Source organism: Pinus tabuliformis, chromosome X, assembly GCF_031772625.1.
Source record: "Pinus tabuliformis cultivar Carrire ecotype Pingquan chromosome X, CPIR1, whole genome shotgun sequence".
NCBI classification, from domain to species: Eukaryota; Viridiplantae; Streptophyta; class Pinopsida; order Pinales; family Pinaceae; genus Pinus; species Pinus tabuliformis.
In genome coordinates this window covers 1,322,823,289-1,322,829,278 of record NC_142308.1, presented here as the reverse complement: position 1 = coordinate 1,322,829,278, position 5,990 = coordinate 1,322,823,289, and the positions used below count along the sequence as shown (strand labels likewise).

Genomic DNA, 5,990 nt, shown 5'->3' with positions numbered 1-5,990 from the left:
AACATAGGAAATAAAAAATAGAATAAAAATTAATAATAAAGTCCTAACATAAAACAATATTATAACTATAAAACAAAATTAAATAAAACTCTCGTGAACTATGGCAAATATAGTTGTTTTGAAAACCAAAATTAGTGAATTTTGGTCAAGATCTGCTTCCTTTAAGGGTGGAATTCCACAAAATCTGCCCTTTTACTGTTGTTTCAATTTTTGACTGCTGATATTAAGCCCTGAAATCTGAGAATTTTCTTAACCACTACTGGATTTGTGCCTGGCAACTCTGACACTTCAGTTTTCACCATTAATTTTCCTCTGTTACTCCATTTCCTTGAATTTGGGATAGTTTGCTTGAGATGGCTTTTCTGATTGCATAAGTGGCATAAAGCTCTCTATTTCATGTTTGATGATTTTGTCAAAAACATCAGGTGGCTCTTCCTCAAGGCGCAAAGAAGATGGACTCACAACCTGCGCTGCCTTCTTTAACTGGACACGTCCTGCTGAACCTGTAAGCCTTCTAGAGAGAACACGTGCTCTCTCCGTATGCAAAGATATTTTACTTTTCACTTGAGATACCTTTTTCAAATACACTTGTCCTGTAGACTTGCTTGCACTTGCTGCATGATTTCGACCTTTCTAGTGTTTCCTCCTCTTTTGCCAGATGAGAAATTTTTGACAACCTACCCTCGGAGTGTCATGGTATAGATTGATGATGCCTTGTTGCAGACTACAATGTGCTCTAACTTCTTTGGAAAAATGTGGACAAAATTCACTGATACATCACCTCCCTTGAGAGGAGGTGGAGGTTTAAACGTTTGAATACAATCAGTTGCCTTCACATCCTAAACCTATACAGTACAATCACTAGAAGCAGTAATAACATGACCCCCATCACTTGTGAATATTGCATCATTTACGTAAGATGTATGACCACAAAATTCCTTTAACGCTTTGCCAGATTTGAGCCCATGTATTCTTGCAATACTGTCAAATGATGTGCTTAAAAGCCGACTACCATCACGAGAGAAGGAAAGGCTTGTAATGCCCTGAGAATGTGCATGCTCTGGACGCCTTAAACACTGACCTGTTCGTATATGCCATACCTTAATTTTCCCATCCTGTGAACCAAAAGCCAGTATCTGTGAATCTCGACTAAAGTCAACACAGAGGACAGCATCATCAAGCATCACAAAAGAATCATTAGCTCGATACTGAAGATCCTTTTTAAGCTTCCCACTGATGTAGACCAAGACCCCTGTGAATCCATCAACTGAGCAAGAGATAAGGTATTGACCATCTGGAGAGAAACGAGCACATTTTGGGTGGCTTTGTTTCCCAAATTTAATTGTATGTGCTAGTGTTGTCGGATACATTTCTTCCTCATCTGCCTTTACTACTGCAGTGCCCCTAAAGAGATCAAACTATGTACCTGGAGGAGGTAATCCTCGATGTTGTGGCCTCTTCAAATATTGAACAATCAAGGCCATTAATCGAAACGATTTGTGACCGCCTCTTCTCTTTTGAGGACTCGTGATAAGCCCCACGAAGATCAAAATATTTGTGAACTAGAAGGTGTTGCAAGCGTAGATAGCACTAAGGTTGCTCCTGCTTCATGAAACCCATTGCTTGAGTCAGCCTTATAATAGCTCTTGCAGTATCTAATTCTCGAAGTTAAATCATCTCCAATACAATCTGTTCATACAAGTCTTCTAGCTTCTTTCTAGGAAGTTTAATCTATGCAACTTGTGGCAGTATCACATCCCATCTTCCGCTATTGATATCTGCTACAAATGTTTCAAGGCTGTCTACAGTATTAAGAGAAACCTGGCATTCATTTTGCATTGTTTGAAATGTTTGGTGCAAAGAATTCTCTTTGCAAAATGGTAGCACAATTTTTATAACACTTTTTACCATGATGTTGCGAAAAGGAATTTTTGAATTCCCATACAGATGACTCAAGGTCTTGGTCACCATTCCTAAATAACTCAGTATTCAACCGTAGGCTATGGGAATTAATCCCCTTGACACTTGATGTGTTGAATGTCATGATAATAACCTTGCTTTAGAAACTAAGTGTGTGATTGTTGTTTCTGTTTATTGCCCAGGTGTAAACGTTGTGCTTCTAGCTGTGTGTGTTGTTGATGCAGGGGGCACTGAGACTTAGAGTTGGGTTGGGCCTTCGGTCCTAAGTTTGTCGCTATGAGAATTAGTATTTTGAGCATGGAATCTTGACTCTTTCAATGTCTGTAAGCGTTCAATCTCAGTATCTTTCTTTGTAACAACATCCTTCAGTGTTGCAATCTGATCCTTAAGTTTCCTAACTCTCCATGTTGCTTTGTGCAGCACCTAAGGAATCTTGAAGAATCGGAGTAGGCTTGCTGTTACGATATGGTACATGAGCACTTTTGTTGGCTAAAGCAGATATGATATCACCAAGAGCTGACAGAGATTCATTGAAATGTTGTGCTTCTCTAAGTCTATCCCCAGTAACTTCTAACTTGTTAACCCCCTCGGTCCCAGTAAGGCCAACCAAATGAAGGCACCCATGAAGAATAGCTCCAGAGGACAAGTCTATTCCTTGCACATGTATAGTCAAGACACTGTGAAAATGACTACTATGTTCATTGAGAGCAGTAGCACCTACTGCCCTGTTCTTTTGTCCAATTTTCATTAAATCTAAAGCATCTGGTGTTGATTCCACGGGCAACATACTAGCATTAGGAACACTGAGGCCATTGAGTTAGGATATGCCTCGGATCATAAGCCTCTTTTTTGAACCATCACTTGCAAGCAGATCGTGAACCTGCTCATTATATATTTCTATCATTTGAACACCAACTTCATACTGAAATAAGTCTCTTCTTGTTTGTCACAGTCCAGCCACAAAACCAAACATTGACATTTCCTAGTTTCCTCTGGATCATTCAATACCTGAACTGCTGCACGGGAGGGTCTTTGAGCCAATCACTCATTTGGTCATATCTTTTGATCTAGGAGCCGGTTTTTGGAGTGTAATATACCGTTGGAAAGCTCTTTCTGAGCTGCTCCTGATGAATAGACTTATGACATGTTTTGTGCTGAATATCATGTGCAAAACATCTAACCAAACCAAACATAGTAAGAGCTCATGTTGATCCCTGGTGACAGGCTGCGAAGACTGACCCTAACAGACTGTATTGTCATATCTCTATATGATGTAATCACTCTAAGCATTTAGACCAAATATTTTTAATACAAAATATATTTAAGTATTGAGGGGTTTTCAAAGTGCATTATATCATATATCATTTTTTGGGATTCAACCGCGTTAAGTAAGCCATTCATCTATGAACATTTCCATGAGAGGTAGTAGTAACTAACAAATTTCTCATGATTTTTGAATAGTCCACTTAGCACTCATCGCATCGGGTGATGCTCAAAAGGGTGAAGAAGTGGGATTGAAACTAGTGAAATGAATCACATAGCGTCAATCATCACTTTTAGGGCTTGCACCCAATAACCAGGTCTTCCCGGGAGGTCATCCATCCCAGATCGCCTCACATGCTTAACTGTGGAGTTTCCCCCGCAATCAAGCCTACTTAGCTTGCTACCCCATTTTCAAAGCCTTAGCAAGTATTTTCCCTCATGAACCATTCAAATAGAGTTCCCTTCACTCTTTTGTATTTAAGTATTGAGGGGCTTTCACAGTGCATTATATTAGATATCATTTTTTGGGATTCAATTAGGTTAAGTAAATCGTTCATCTATGACAATTTCCATGAGAGGTGGTCGTAACTAACTATTTTCTTATGATTTTTTAATAGTCCACTTAGCACTCATTGCATCGGGTGATGCTCACAGGGGTGAAGAAGTGGAATTGAAACTAGTGAAATGAATCACATAACGTCAATCATCACTTCCGGAGCTTGCACCCGCTAACTAGGACTTCCCGAGAGTCACCCATCCCAGATCGCCTTTGGCTCAAGTGCGCTTAACTATGGATTTTTCTGCACAATCAAGCCCACTTAGCTTGCTACCCCATTTGCAAAACCATATCAAGTATTGTGCCTCATGAACCATTCAAGTAGAGTTCCCTTCACTCTTTTGTATTTAAGTATTGAGGGGTTTTCAAAGTGCATTATATTAGATATCATTTTTTGGGATTCAACTGTGTTAAGTAAGTCATTCATCTATGACCATTTCCATGAGAGGTAGTCGTTAGGGGATTGGTGTCTCCAACAATTTGGTACTTGCAAATCAAAGGGGGTTGGTGCCTCTAGCAAGTTGGTGCTTGCAATGCTTAGGGGATTGGTGTCTCCTATAGGTTGTTACTTGCAAATATTGTAATAGTATGATGGTGCTTGCTTTAATCATACAAAGAAAATTAATTTTGTAGTTTTCTCCCAAATGGATTTCCATGCATAACTTGCATTCAATACTTTGATGTGATTGATGTATTGTTTTTTGATTAAATGTTTTAAATAATTGTTAAATATTACTATATTGATTCATGGACCACCCCCCCCCCCCCCCCCCTCATTATAATTTATAAATCCAATTACTCATATCAGAGTAGGTTCCTTTAGCAACAGACTAATCGTTGGAAGGTAGATATTAAAGGAATCAATGGTCAGTTAAGATGGATCCCTCTGAAGAAAAGTTCCACTCTTTGATTGGACAAATTATACCTTCTAGATAGTATGAATGGGTGATTATTTAATATGCCTCGGTGTTGATGTTTGGGTGTATATTGAAGATGGATACAAAACTCTAGATACTCCTCCAATAGATCCAGATGGAAGAAGGGTTTTTGCAAACAATGCAAAGGAAATGAATGCAATTATGTGTGATCTTGTTTAATTAAAGTTCGTGAGAGTAGTGCATTGTAATTATGCTAAGGAGATTTGGGATAAACTCCAGAGAAACTATGAAGGAGACGAGAAGGCAAAGAAGGCTAAACTTAATACTCATAAAATAGGTTTTTAAATCCTAAAAATGAAGGAAGATGAAGATATTGCAACATTTCTCCTTAGAGTTGATGAAGTGGTAATTACCATTAAAGGTCTTAATGAAAAATTTGAAGAAATGACTATTGTTTTGTTGTCGTTGTGACAAGTACCCTCCAAAATTTTTCCTACACTTGAATTTTGGAGCATAGTGAGGATCTTAAGATTTGTCATATCATGGTCATTTCATCATGGATTGATGTTTCTGAAGTGTTTTAATCTTCTTCTCAGATTATAAGTGTTAAATTCACTTGCTCACACATACTTAGTCCATGATGGATTCACAAATGCACATCTTTCTTATTCAAGCTTAGCTACGCATTATGTAGCTCTTGAAAGAAAGGTTGAAGTACAATGCACTATGCAACTTATGTCAATAGTCAGTGTGCACTCCCCATTGATAGTATTCCTCTCACTTTTGGTTGCATTTGTCTCATCATTCCAGTGAGTTTTCTCAATTGTCGCTTTTTCACACCTTTTCTTTCATAAGTGTTGCTTTCACGTATGTGACTATCGTTTTTGCTTTCTTTCACTTTAACGAGTTTCCTTTTCGTGTTATCTTTTCTTTGGCATGTGTCACTTTCACTTTCTTCAGCTTTTGTAAGTGTCATTTTCGCTTTTTCTTACTATCGTAGGTGTCACTTTTAGTTATTTTCACTCTTGCATGTGTCACACCTTTGTACGTCACTAGAGGAAATTATAGCACACTCTTTTGCATTATATGGTCCTACATATCATAATAATATGTGCTACACACATTCCTATATCTTAGCACACTTTCTGGTCATAGTTGACACTTGTGTCACAACTTGTGTTCTAAGTGTCGTAATGTGTTGTTTCAATTGCCGCACTTATAAATAAGTGTCGCTTTGTTGTTGTTTCAAGGTGTGATTGTTGTTCATGAGTCCTGTGCATTCCCTTAGCTTATATAAATGGAATTCATGTGTGTGATCCATGTTTGATTCTCTTTCATATGCATTTCCCTCTCTTACTTGATGTATCCCACAC

At 38.2% G+C, this 5,990-nt stretch overlaps 1 pseudogene; it reads right to left on the bottom strand.

Annotated features, from left to right (window-relative positions):
- Window positions 1-578: 578 nt before the first annotated feature.
- LOC149144961 (suppressor of mec-8 and unc-52 protein homolog 1 pseudogene) lies at window positions 579-1,677 on the bottom strand (annotated as a pseudogene).
- Between the last annotated feature and the right edge of the window lie 4,313 nt (window positions 1,678-5,990).